The following is a 14,769-nucleotide window of genomic DNA, read 5'->3' as shown; positions in this document are numbered from 1 at the left end:
CCATCCATGATATCAGTTGGTTTTATTGATGTACAGTAGTGGGCATGCCGTCTTTTATAACTAGCTAACTTGAACGATGAACGCTGCTGGAATTTAATTATTAGATCTTTGCCTTCCAAACTAATGCGACTTAACTGTATGTAACTTATGGGAGTAATTTTAAGAATATGACATGATCTGTACTGCAACATTTTAAAGTTGTTTGGTGAAACTCCATCCCCACGTTGCATATTTTTTTTCCACTTGAGGGAAAATTTCTCTCGACGAGATTTTCCTTTTAAATTTTATTCCTATGTGCCTTAAAAGCTTTGCTCAGATAATTCCCTCCCTGCACCTCAATATGGGAAGCAGCGTCTTATCTATACGGGTACTTTGAAAACATTACATACCTGTGTCCTGCAAGTTAAAATACAGTACTTTAGATGGCGAAATGATTAAAGGTGGCCCTGCCACATCCAGTCGTGATTAGTGATGGATGTTATACAACTCACTGGAGGAACAGGCTCCATAAATATCCCCATCCTAAACGATGGAGGAATCCAGCACGTTGTTGCAAATACTTCAGTTGTATCTTTTGTACTGAACTCTAGCCAGAAGTGCCAGGTGTATGATGCGACCTTTTTACGTAGAGTAGCCCATATATAGAATGTGCTGCCAGACAACGTGGTAGAGATGCCTACGTTTACTGTATTTCTTAGACGTTTGGAGAGCTACTTGGATGGGAAAGGCTTAAAGCGCTATGGGCCAAATGCAGGCAATTGGGACTAGTTCAGGTTAGAAAACCTGGTCAGTATGGATGAGTTGGGCTGAAGGACCCATTTCTGCACTGTATGACTCTTACTCAGAGTCTCCCTAGTCTGGGATGTAGCTTTGTGAATTGGGATTGTAATAGGAATATTAAATTGATGAATTTGCACAATGTGAGCGGATGTTCACAAATTGTATGTGCTGCAATCCTTTTGCATATGTTTGTGGTCATACTTTCTTTATGGCTGTTTTTCTGGTGTTTTTCTGGTGGTGTTTTTCCAGCATTCCTCTGCCTTCTCTCAAATTATTGCTCCAGTTTGCTTTTTGTAATTGATTTGTGGCTAATGAAAATTGGTGGAAATGCTGCTTTACCATTCATCGGCCTGGTTTGCACTTTTCAACAGTTTTTGGTCAGTGCAATCAATGGTGGTTGGCATACCAGCCTTAAATGGACCAACATTTCATTCAGTTATTTCGGATTTGCACTTTATTGGAATGTTCACTTTTAAATTTTAATCTCAACTCAGACATGAATGTACAGGGTTGCTATGTGGTAAGTTGTTATGGGACCAGACCAAATCCCCACAAAACATTCAGAAGATAGTCCAGACCTGAACTACTTCCTTTTCTAAAGACCAGTGCCAGATGTTGCATTCTGGATGCAATTTGATTGGTCAAACTCATAGATTTCAAGCAAAACATGCTATTCATACACTATAGCCAAAATACAGCAAACAAAAGACGTTGGAATAACTTAATTTTATCAGAGAACTTAACAGCATAATAGATTATTTAACTACTAAACTGTAACTGTTTCGATATAGTATAACATCCCAAAAACGCACCCTTGACAAAAGGCAAATTCAGAAAAATAAATTGCCTTGCAGGTAGTTCTTTAGCCCAGGAAGAAAAATAACAGGACAAAACTCAAGAGTAGCAAGGAGAGATGTAAAGCACCTTCAAGACCCCAGCAATTGCTACTGTGACACCAGAAATTCTGTTTCTGTGGGAGCTTGACTCCACTCATTCTGACTTCCCATTGTTCTATCCTAGGGGTTGGAGGGAGCCCCAAGGTCTCATCAGCTGTTTACTTTATTGCATTTGAAGTAGACCGATCAGAACCTCTGATCTCAACCTTTCTCCTTTTTTATAAAGAAAGGACTAAATATATCTTTTAAAGCCATAGTATTGTAACTGTGTAGACAAGCCACAGTCATTACATTGTTCGTGCATTAATGATCTTGCAACAAATATTTAAATCCCTTTTTCATAGAGGTGCAATACCTGTGTACAGCATTCAAAAATATTGGCTAGGCTTTGCTGTGAGAAATTGTATTTGATTGAAGCAGTAAATAGGTGAGTTATCTTGTATGCATCACATCCTGCCTTATGTCTGCTTTATGTATGTGCTATGAAGTAAAGAAAAGCTTTTTTATCTTAAGACTGGAACAAAACTGTTGTGATTTGTGCTTGGTTTTGGAATTGAAGGAACTGTGCGTGCAATACTTGTGTGTAAATTGACGCTGAGGGAAAAACCCATTTGTTGACAACCTTTGTGTTTTCTGTCAAATGGTGCTTTTTTTTGGTTTTACAGTATTTACTGTATGTTTCTCTATTCCGGTGTCAACTCATGAGCTATAATGTGTTGATGTAATGCAAACTTTGAATATTCATTCTTCAGTTCATCTTGTATTATATGATAAAAGTTGTGTATTTAAAGCATTTATTCAAACATTTATCAGTCTCCATTACCAGCCAGAAACGCTCAAAAGATATTCAATATGAGAAGTATAATCAATTGTATTAACCTTGGTTTTTTTTCATTGTACATTCAGGTGTTGTTAAGATAGCTGCGTTACATTGTGACTTTTTCCTGCACCATATAACAATACAGGATCAGTACCGTTGGACTGAATTTTACCAGAAATTGGCTAAGTGTCAGTTCATTGAAGGTTTCTGTGTCTTAACAAGATTTCTTGCCCTATTTTCTGATACTTGCCTTCTTACTTCTGAACCGTGCTGTTATGGCATTCTGCTTGTCATATTTTCTCTTGTCAGAGGCAGAAGTAAGCACCATTACCAGGATCTCCTGTGATTACTGACACCAGTTTTAAAGTCCAACCGTGCACCCAGTCAAGCGCTGTTAACCAGGAGATCCCCTTCACTGTGCATAGTGTGGGAGGGAAACAAAAAGCAAGTGCTCCTTGGAGCACATAGGTAGCATACTAACATTTCATTGCACATACAGTGCACTTTGGTAAATGTATTACTGCTTAGGCACACAAGCACTGTGATCCTTTCAGTTCTAGCTGACGGGGTAGTGTGCATGAAGGCAAGGCAGGGATGGTGTGACCATCCAATTAGGTGCAAAGGCAGTGAATGCTAAGAGAGCAAGTGAAGAGCCCTGATGTGCAACCTGGTTCAATACAGGAGGCGGGTGCTTGTTCCTAAGTACAGTGCTCTGGCACCAGCATGAGAATTAGAGTGGCTGGTGCACATTGAAATGAAATTTTGCAAGTAGGGCTTAGGGTGTGGAGTTGTTGGTATGTGTCTAATGGCAATATCTGTGAATGAGTGGGGTGTGTTGCAGTCACTATCCACGAATTGTGCCCTGAAATGTTGGGGACTGCTGGCCCAAAATGGAAGCCCAGAGGAGCAAGTAGCAAACTGGAGCTGCCAGGTACCTGCTCTGACTTTCATTTTAGGACTCATTGTTTGGTTTGTATCAGGCAGAAGGGAGAATGGGAAACATCAAAAGTGAGAAGGTAATAATGGCATGAAAATGTATGTAATTATGCTCCTCTCTGTTCACCAGTGAGAATGTTTTCTCTCTCTTCAAAATATGGTTGTAGAAGCAGACTTCTTCTTGAAATTGAGAATGCCATTTCTACTGATCTCATCTTGTTCTCCCAACTGACTCGCTGGTGCCAATGTTTGGATGGGGCCAGGCATGGCTGGAAAGTCTTCACCGTAGTCTAATTCATTTTCACCAACACTTAGCAGTGTATTTAAGTCAGCCATTCATCAAGTTGGGATACAGTTTTCACTCTTTTATCAGCAAGAATGAGTTAGAGTCGTAAGAACTAATGGTCGGTATATCTGTCTTCACACCCTTCTATTTAGTTTCCTTGGAATTTAAGGCATTCGCTGATGTCGTTTCTAATCAACTTGTTCAGGAATGTTATTACACACCTCTGGAATAGGTAGGACTTGAACCCTGGCCTCCTGCTTCAGGTAGGGACACTACCACTGCACCACAAGAACCTTCCCAAGGCATTCACAGAATGTTAAGGAAATCATTGGGATCATGAGTTTATTTGGAATTGTTCTGAATTAGTCCCCTTATTCTGATTTTGGACTCCAGCTCAAGTTTTACAACTTAATGGCATGTTTGAACGGTTCTAAAGTGTAAAATTAAAAGGTGATCTTGTGTCCTCCAGTGTGATGCCCTCCTAAAGGAATGTCAACCAGTGAGTTAGAATTGTTATTGTTACATCGTGGAAATTTATTTTCCAAGTCGGGCTGGTACATAATAAGTGTTCCTTATAGATCAGATATTTTGGATTCATAATTCTGCCCACGTATTTGTTAAGAGTCATCTGGGATGTCTGGCTAAAATTGCTTTAGTTTCATTTGGGTCAAAGTATTGAGCAATATGAAGTTCCTGCAGATAGATTATTTGAGAACTCCAGCGTGTTTTGTCTCAGTTGGGAGAAATTTGTTTCCAGCAGAGCATATGACCAGGATGCCTTTTTGAGACTTTTGCGGTGGAGTTCTGATATTCGTTACTTGCTTTCTGGTGAGATGATTTTTTTTCATTTTTATGTCCAGGTGTGCTGTTTCATTTCTACGATTTTGAAGTGAGCCAACTTAATAAATAACTCAATGCTAAACTCTGTTCATGTTTTTGTGCAATTCTGTTTTACGAGTAGATAATGGTAGGAATATTTCTAATGTAATGTTATAGCAATGTTATTGGTAAACCAGTTATAATTTTTAAAAGTTTTATTGCACATAAATTCATCCATTTTGTTACAGATATTATGGTCAAATATGTACGATCTGATTTGTCATCTTGTAGCCATTGCTGAGACATGGCTATGGTTTAGGACCTGAATATTAAAGGATATGTAACCTGTCAGAAGAGCATGAAGCTCGGATCAAATGGAATCAGTGGAAAGAAATAGTAAACTTAAGAATTCCCTTGTTGAAATCATTAAAAGCCCCTTTAACCATACTCTCCATCAGATTAACAAAGGTAGCCTGACTGTAATTGGGAGTCTTTCTTGGGAGTAGCAAGTTCCAGATCTGACCAGAGGGAAGTCTATTCTGTGTACAGTAATGTACAATGACCTCATTTTGGAGGTTCCCCAAGGTAGCAGCAATTTTAACGATTTCATTTTGCATTCAGTTTGAGAGGGAGGGGAGTGTGTTTTAAGACTAGTTTTGTTATTAGACCCTGAAGAGATCTGGGAAATTAGGCGAAGGGATAGGTCAGTAGCGATGCAGGTGACAGACATTTAAGGAGATACTTCATAACATTCAGCCAGATTACATTCCAGAAGACCGCAGACAATGGTGCACCAACCCTGATTAACTAAAGCATTTCAAGATGTTATCAACTTAAAAGATGTACAGTACTGCGATTAGTTCAAAGCTGTGTTTAAAAAAAGCAACAAGGCATTATTTGAAAGATAATAGTTATAGTGCAACTGAAAGCTAGCAAGAAATGTAAAAATAGTAAGTTTCTACAGTGTAAGTGAATTGAACACTCCTCTGATGTGTGACTAGGCTGTTAGTAATGGAAAGTAAGGAAATAGCTGAATTTATTATTTTGCATTTGTCTTGCCTGTAGAGAATTTGGATAACACCCCAGGAATAACTGTAAATTGAGGTGAAAGGGAGCAATTCAGAAACAGTTGTTATTTCCCAGGTAAACTGAAAAATACCAGAACTAAAAGTTGACAGGACTTCATCGATTGAATCTCTAAGTGGCTGAGATACTAGATGCATTGATTTTAATTTTCTGGAATTCTGTAGATTCTGGATTATTTGTTTCTTGCTGTGAAATGATGAATAAAACTACTGCATTCAAAAATGAAGAGACAGCAAGCTGGAAACTACAGGCCAGTGAGCCTAATGTCAGTCATACAGAAATTTACTGCAATATATTTATTAAGGAGGTCATAACAGCGCACTTAAGAAATCTTAATACAACCAAACAGGTTTTGTGAAAGACAAATTGTATTTGACTAACTACTTCGAGTTCTTTTGAAAAAGAAACTAGTAATATAGATAAAAGGGAACCATTGTAAGTGGTGTACTTGAAATACTAAAGGGCATTTGGCAAGATGCTGCACCAAAGATTACCACACAGAATAGAAGCCTATAGTGTGAAGATGACACATTAACATGAATAGAGGAATGGTTAGATTGTAGGAAACAGTAGACGTACTGGGACATTTTTGGATTGACAAGGTGTAACATGTGGAGTGCCACCGGGATCAGTGTTGAGGCCTCAACTGTTTAGAATTTATATCAATAATTTGAATGAAGGAACCAAATGTTTGATTTAGTAGATATTGGTAGCTTTTAATTTCCCAAAGTTCTACAGATTCTAGATAAGCCCAATTTGAATGGAAATCAGTGAATATGACTACCGTCTTCCAGAAAGGAGGGAGGTAGACAGTTGGAACCTACAAGTCAATAAACCTAATTTTGCCTTCCTACCTGTGTTATGATTTAGAGGAAGTAAGGAGTCTGCAAAGGGAACATTGGTTAGTGAAGTACGTGGGCAGCAATTTGGCTGGTGAAATGTAATGAGAGAAAATGTGAACTTGTCTGCTTTGGCAAGAACTGTTTTTTTTAAAAAAAAGCAGGATAATTTCTAAATGGAGAGTGATTGCTGAACTCTTGAGGTACGAAGTCTGCATTAGTATGTAGATACAGCAAGGGAATAAGAAGGCAGACGCAATGTTATTGTTCATTGCAAGGAATTGGAATGTACAGATAATATTTTGCTGCTGTTACATAGGATACTGAGTGCTGTATCCAGTATTGGTCTCCTGGTATGTTTTTAAAAAAAAAAATTTTGAATTGGGATGGAGCAGTTCTGAGAAGGTTCACCTTCAACTGATTCCTGAAATGAGGGGTTTGTTTGAGGGAAGTTTAGGCATCTACCATTTGGAGTTTACAAGATCCTGAGAAGACTTGGCAGAGTAGATATTGAGAAAATCTTTCATTTTGTGTGAAAGACTAGATTAGGGGCCATGAACTAGGAAACCCTTGATTTTTAAATTAAAAGGGAGATGAGACATTTTTGTTTTTTTTCCTCCCCCTCACAAACAGCTCTCTCCACAGAAGGAAGTTCCAGAGAATCAAAGTTGTTGAACATTTTTAAGGCAGAGGTAGGTACATTTTTGTTTGAATAACAAGGGAGACAAAAGGGTTTTGAGGGTATGCCAGAAAGTGGAGTTGAAGCTCTAGTATGGTCACCTGTGATCTTGCCAAATGGCAGAGGAGACTCTGTTGAATGGCTTACTTCTGGCCCTAAATCATTTGCTTGAATGAAGCCGATGTCACTTGAAGGTCAAACTCACTTGTATTGAATGTGAACCGTTTGTATATTGTGGGAATGAATAATGCTTTGCAACCATATGGAGTGATAATTTGTGATTGGAAAAGTAATAACATGCACACTCTTGCTTATTAATTCAGCCTTTACAGAATATAAGGACATTGTACTGGGAAGAGAATTTACATATATTTGTTGAAGTATGTGTCATTGCCCACAGTGAATTGTTTTGTAGAGCATTATCTTTAGGTGTTCGTGCTTAGTAGCATTAGAGACATCCAGTCAGCTAGAAGCATTATGAAGGGCGATTCTGGAAGTTTTAGAGAAAGTTCAGGGATGACTAGAAAAGATATTAGTTTGGAGTTGGAAGTGTCAGAGGAGGAGGAGGATCGCAGGATCATTGAAGGTCCAACTGTTTAGGGCAGACACTTGACTATATTTGTGATTTAATTGTGTGATGAGATTTGGAAGCAGAGAGAACTCTTGGATAAGAATCTAAGAGAACCAGGCATTGAAGCTTGATAGTTTAACACATCTCTAAAATAACTTGCAGTTCTCTCAGGCAATTTTAATCTCCGTTTGGGATCAAAATAACAAAGGGTTACAGGGCTTGATGACTCTTAAGTAGCAGAAAGTTAATGGAAATCCAAAAACACAAACTCTGATCATCCAGGGGTGTGAATCATGTGAAATTTCCTTCAAACATATTGGTTTGGAAAAATGTGTTCTGAATAAAGATGAGCAATCCTGGAGAAATTCAGCAAATCTTCCAGCATTGGGAGAAATATTTGATGTTTTGAATCCAAAGTGATACTTTTCACAACTGAAGAGTAAGGTGGAAAAGAGATAGTAGGACCTGCTGATGCTGGAGAATCTGAGATAACATAGTGTGAAGCTGGATGAACACAGACCAAGCAGCATCAGAGGAGCAGGAAAGTTTTGACGTTTCGGATCGAGACCCTCCTTTTAATAAGGTGGAAAAGTCAGTTTACACTGTAGAAAAGTGCTGGGAGGAACAAGTGAAATAGGAAACTTGGAGGACAAACTAGATTGGTATCACAACTAAAGAGAAATGGAGTGGTAATAGTTGTAGAGAAGTCCACTGTAGGTGCTAGTAGTAGCAGAATATAGCCAACACTGCTGATTGGGAAACAGACAAAATGGAGGACCGATTTCATGGACTGATGTTGTTACTTAAAACGGAGTTCAGAAGCCTAAATGGAAAACGAGCTCTGTCCTCTTTTCCTTGCCTCCCCTAATGTCTAATTTTTTTTTCCTCTCCCTTGGTTTTGCTTTCAGCAGAGCTCATCTAGATTCTGCTGTTAATACCTACTTGTAGTAACCTTTATAAATCTGTCCTCTCTATCTCTATCCTCTTTCGCTCCACCATCTCTCTATCCGCTCTCGCTCCGCCGTCTCTGTATCCTTGCGCGCGCTCTCGCTCCGCCGTCTCTGTATCCTCGCGCGCGCTCTCGCTCCGCCGTCTCTGTATCCTCGCGCGCGCTCTCGCTCCGCCGTCTCTGTATCCTCGCGCGCGCTCTCGCTCCGCCGTCTCTGTATCCTCGCGCGCGATCCATCCTGGAGGAGGATTATTTTAAAGGTGAACTCTGTTTCTTTTTTCACAGATGCTGTCAGGCCAGTTGGGTTTCTCTTAATTTCAGATTTCCAGCAACTGTAGTAATTTGTTTTGGCTCTGAAGAATAAAGATAGTGAGCTTGTATAGTAAATGAAGGAACCATAGCTACTGTTGAGGTTTGTAAACAGTCATAGAATCCCTACATTGTGAACAGAGGCCATTTGGCCCAGCAAGTCTGCACTAACCCAGCCCCAGCCTCTCACCGTATCCCTGGAACTTGCCATTTAGCATGGCTTATCTACCTAACCTGCATATACTTGGGAAGGCAGTAGGAAACGGGAGCATCTGGCAGAAACCCATGCAGAGATTGAGAGAAAGTACAAACTCAACGCAGTTATCCAAACTGGAATCGCACTTGGGTTGGTAGCATTGTGAGGCAGTAGTGCTAGCCACTGAGCCACCGTGATGCCCTTCTCTGAGGTAAAATTGACTTATAAATATTAGAGGAGTGCTGCTAATATTTTAAGACTAAATGTTTGCCATTATGTAGCACTTCTTGCCATCATTGGCTATCTCAAAGCACTTTACAGCCAATGAAGTACATTTTGAAGTGTGGTTGCTGTTGTAATGGAGGAAAGTGAAACATGCCTAAAAGAAAGCTGAGAATGCTATTTTACTTTGTAAAATAATCTCTCAAAGGTAGAGGGATGCCAGTTTAATAATACAATTTAATTAATCATTGTTAACAGGTTGGGTATTTGATATTTTAATCAAGCATTCTTTTAAGTCCAGTAATTTCATTTCCTGACAGGAATGGAGAATGTGTGATTTTTTTATTGAGAAAGCTTTCAATGAATCATTGAAAGCTCCTGTCTTTTTGGGGTTTGTTTTGGACCACAATATGTGCAGGTCTAGTGGAGTAGCCATGGTAAATGTGGGGTTACAGAGAGAGGTAGCGGACGGACCTGAGTGCAATGTTCTTCACGTCAGTGAGACTCGATGGGCTGAATAGCCTCTTTCTGCATTATATGGATTCTGTGATCAGATTAGCAGTTTTCACAAGTCTAGTAATTTTTTCCGGTACAACTATTTTAGCGTCTGTTCTAATTTCCAAAATTACACTCTCTCCTGTTTGCCCCTATGTCAGCCAGAGCAGGTGATGCTGAATGGTAAACATCTGTACTGTTCTGCTTCACTGTATAAGACCGTGTTTTATCACTCACTGTGAGCATTGCCACAGGCAATTTGTCATGGCTTGCTTATGCAGATTTCTCTAAATTGACAGATTTCTTGAAAGTTTTAGATCCTAGGACAACAGATAATTAGCAACAAAGAATAAACTTGTACTTTATAAAGGTCCCTTCACTTCCTTGGGAATACTGCAGGGCCTTTAATCAGTGTTGCTCTTGAAGTGTATTCAAGTTTATTCGCACAAAGTTTTGCCCACAAATTGAAGATAGCAGAGTCTTGTTTATGATGTTAAGGAAACTCTCTTACCTTCAAGTAGTGTTAGGCGATTTTCTTTTAAAGTTTGTTAAAGCTTGGATTTTTCAGAACTTTTCAGTGGAATGTTAAGCAGCATTACATTATTGTTACAGTAATCAGATAAACTTGAACACACTGTGCCACATTATCTCCTTTTGAAATAATGTTTCTGTGGCATTAAAGAAATGTTCTTCATTCTCTTTTTTTGCTTTTCCTGACGCTTTCTTATAAAGGAAGTTGTCATTTTAGGATGGCTGCAGGCAATGGACCCAGCTCATCTTTGTTTTTTCCAGGATGGTTTATACTTTATATCTTTTTGCAGTGTGGCAATGTGGGGAAGACTGAAAAAGAGATGTAATAAAAGTTGGTTTCAAGCAAGCGTAGAAATAGACTGGAAAAGTGTTGTATTCCAGCTATTGCTGCAAGATAAATAGATACAGCTTTGGTAGAGGATCTTATGTTGCGTAAGATTAGTTGAAATCCTAGTACCATGGAAACACAATTAAGTTACTTAATGTCATGCATCAAATGAAACAGTTAGATTGGTCAAAAAGAGTACCAATATGGAAGTAGTAACATTCTAGCCCCAAATATGATCTGTTACATATACAAGATCTTTAAACAACTGACAATTAGACAACTTTCCATCTATTAGTATGCTAAAACTCCTGCAAAAGAGAGGTCAATGCTTCAGGCATGGCCAGAGATACCAAAGACAGAAACAACACTTACAAATATTGAAACTTGTAGAAGCCTTCTGCAATATATCCAGGACCATCTGACGATTTGGTCGAGAAACGGGATTATAATTTCTAGTGGCAACTAATAGAAGAATCTGACGTCAAGAACAGCAGTTATGCTGACAACAGTGTGGCGAAATAGCTGCATAAACTTGAGAAATTTAGAAGCTAATTGTTGAGTGGAGGGCTGGACAAAATCTTACTGTGAAATTAGCAGTCTAGTCCTAGAGGGAGGTAGAAGAATTGAGAAACATGGGAGCCAGTTCTAGATGTGGTACTTGAATGGCCCAATTGTGATGTAATCTTTGTAATACCTACATTTTTAATAAGAGTGGGCTACTCAACCCTTCAAACCTGCCCTGCCATTCAATATGATCATAGCTGATTTGCTTTTAACCTCTCTGTTCTCCGTACCCCTGATAATCTTCAGTCCCCTAGATAATCGAGAATCTAACTATCTTGGCCTAAAAATATTGAAAGATCCTGCATCCACTACTGTTTCGAAGAAGGGGCTTGCAACCCTCGAGGAAAAATGTTTCCTCACATCTGTGTTAAATGGGTGACCCCAAATTTTTAAGCTGACTCCTAGCTCCGGATTCTTCTGAGACAGGAAGCATCCATTCCATTTTCTAAGGTCAAGACCCCTCAAAATCTTCAGTTTCAAGTGACTGACCTTTTCTAAATACCAAACACTTCTATAGTCCAGAGCATGAAGGCCAGCCTGTCTAGCTTTCCTTCTTTAAGGTGGTTTGCTCCTCCTGTACTATCTTGGTGAACCTTCTTTGAACTGCTTTAACACTGACAACCTTCTGTAGGTATGGTGACCAGTACCATTCACAGTACTCTAGATGCGGTCTCACCAATGCCCTATACAACTGAGGCATATCATCTCTACTCTTGCATTCAATTCTTCTTGCAATATAACATAGTATTCTGTTAGCAATCTTGATTACTTGCTGCACGTGTATACCAAGCTTCTATGATTGATGCAGTAGAACACCTAGATCTCTCTGCAATCTCTCACCACTTAAATAATATGGTTTTTTCAAAAAAAATTCTGTCAAAATAGACAATTTCACACTTTGTGCTCCATGCTCACTCACTCAACCTGTCTATATCACTTTGTAGGCTTCTTATATATTCTTCACCATTCCCGATCCTACCTATCTTTGTGCCATCAGTAAATTTTAATGCCATAGCTTCAATCCCTTAATCTGAGTAATTTGTATAAATTGAAAAGAGTTGAGGCCCCAGGACCAACTTCCTGTGCCACACCACTTGTGGTTTTCAGCCAGCCTGAAAAAGATCCATTTATTCTTGGCTTGCAGTTAGCCAGCCAATCTTCGATCCATGCTGATATATGACCCCCTAATATGAGTTTCTATTTCCACAGTAACCATTTGAATGTGATATCTTATCAAATGCGAAGTACAATACATTCAGCGGTTCCCCTTTATTCACAGCACAAGTCACTACTTCAGAGAACTCCAATAAATTGCTTAAACATCATTAAGCATTTAATTAGGTCAAAAAGATGTCCAGTTGGAACAGTAGTGTGCTGCTTAGAAACCTGCTGTGTCCCTCTGCTTTTCTCCCTAAACAGGTCAGTACAGAGCCACGAGCAGTCATAAATACGGCAAGGACTAGCTGAGACCGGAGATCAATATGGGGCTATCGGCTAAAAGACAAGGCATTGAGATGGGGCACTTGGAAGCTGCATTTTGGGGCACTCTATGGATCCAGGACAAGGAAGGCGAATGCCCAGCACAATACAGGGCTGATGTAACTCAGCAGACATTGGACTGTCCAAAAGAGACCAATAAAATCCAAAGTGGGACTGTGGCAATCCTCTCTGTCAATACTGCATTCACTGGGCATGGACAGAAATCAGTGCAGCAAAGTTGGAGTGACCTTTCCAGTGCTTTGCTGTAAAAGAAATTATTCTTCAAAGACACCACACTTGGATAATAGACTGTACTTTTCTATATATACACTTGGATGCAGGCATAGAGCAAATCTATACTTCTGCAACATCAAATTAGTGGGAGGGACATCTTGTACAGCAGGAAAGTTGTCTCAATGGTACAGTTCTCTCTATCTCCCCCCACCCCCCCCCCCCCCCCCTTAATTTTGTAACATACTGTTTTGAAATTTTTAAGAAGTGGTATTTCATTGTGTTTAGATAACAAAGTTGTAAATCTCTTGTTGCAGCTAATGTTTCAAAAAGCGTGCAATAATTCATCTCCAGACTCTATAAGGGAAGTGCTGCTTTTTTTAAAACAAGCTATTCCCTGCTTTTTTGGTAATCTTACAGGCTTGCAATTCCTTTGTTTAACATAGATGAAGACAGATAAAATAATCTGATCTCTTGCAGGATGAGTCTTTTTTTAACCCTGATGTATCACCTCCATTCTATAAACCAACTAAAAAATCAAGTTCAACAATTATATCCTTGTGGATTAATTGGCATGGTTTGTATAAGGATGATGGGGGCACGGATGTGGAATACACGTATTCTGTTGTAAATAAACTGATTTCAGAATTTGTTTGCGTTGCGTGATTTGGTTTTGAACATTTCTAATATAAGAAACAAAAAATATGCTTGTCCTTGCCCAGTGTTCTAAACCTCTGGAAGATACTTGCTTTGATAGGTGTAGTCGAGTGTTGTAGCACTGATTTGGGATTTTTGGCTCATTTGATTAAGTTGGACTCAGAATGGCATGATGTAGGAAACAGTTTGATTCTGTCCTGGCTCTTTAAAAGAGCAATCTAATTAGCCCCACTCCATGCTCTCTCCCCCATATTCTTACAATATTTTTTTCCCCATGTTTATCCAACTTCTTTTTTGAAGACATGAAATTCTAAATCCTAACCCTTTTTTTATTTCGAAAAGATTACGTTGCCTGCTGTTTCCTCTGCCAATCTATGTGCCCTCTAGTTATTAACCTGTCAGCTATTGCAAACAGTTTCTGTTGCTCCAGTTTACCAAAACCCTTGCATGATTTTAAATAACCCTAAATTTCTTCCTACCCTTCTCTGCTTTGATAAGAGTAACCACACCTTCTCTAGACAATTTATGTAATTAATCTCTTTGTCTTCTGTAGCCTTCCAAGTCTGCCTGCCTTTCCAACTTTGCTGCCCTAAATACTTAGCTGTGCCCACACGACTGTTGCACCTGGATGTGGCAAAACTTCCTGTTCGTATTTTTAAATCCATTTCGGTAAAGCCCAGAATCCATACTTTGTTAATCATTTCTTCCGTCTTCAGAGATTTCTGTAGAAGCTTTGCTAGTATGTCATTTCAGGAAACTCATTTTCTGTTTGAATTTGGTCACTAATGCTACCAAATTTTTGACAGCCAACACTTTTAGAATGCTCCTTGCAACAGCCCACCCCAAGCAAAATATTTACAATTTGGACCACTGTGACCTACAGTGGTGTCCTCCTTCCACTCTGAGGTATTTGCCTATTGGCCTCCCACACCTGACAATTCTATGCCACTTGATAAAACTCCACTTGAAGGAAGATTGACTCCTCTAATGTTCTCAGTTTTACTGTAACTGCAGCTGCAAGTATCCAAGAAAAAATGGCAATAGTGGATGAGAGAATGCCAATTTTTTTTTCAGAAAAATCCACTCTATGCAGTAA

General features: G+C 39.2%; 1 protein-coding gene across 4 annotated transcripts in view; it reads left to right on the top strand.

The window, feature by feature from the left end:
* The window catches only part of LOC125462895 (bromodomain and PHD finger-containing protein 3-like), an 81,229-nt gene that overhangs the window by 10,253 nt on the left and 56,207 nt on the right, over positions 1 to 14,769 (top strand). The gene's annotated exons all lie outside the window — the stretch shown is intronic.

This window comes from Stegostoma tigrinum, chromosome 21, assembly GCF_030684315.1.
Source record: "Stegostoma tigrinum isolate sSteTig4 chromosome 21, sSteTig4.hap1, whole genome shotgun sequence".
NCBI lineage: Eukaryota > Metazoa > Chordata > Chondrichthyes > Orectolobiformes > Stegostomatidae > Stegostoma > Stegostoma tigrinum.
The sequence above is the reverse complement of the archived record's forward strand: the minus strand, read 5'-3'. Positions and strand labels throughout refer to the sequence as shown.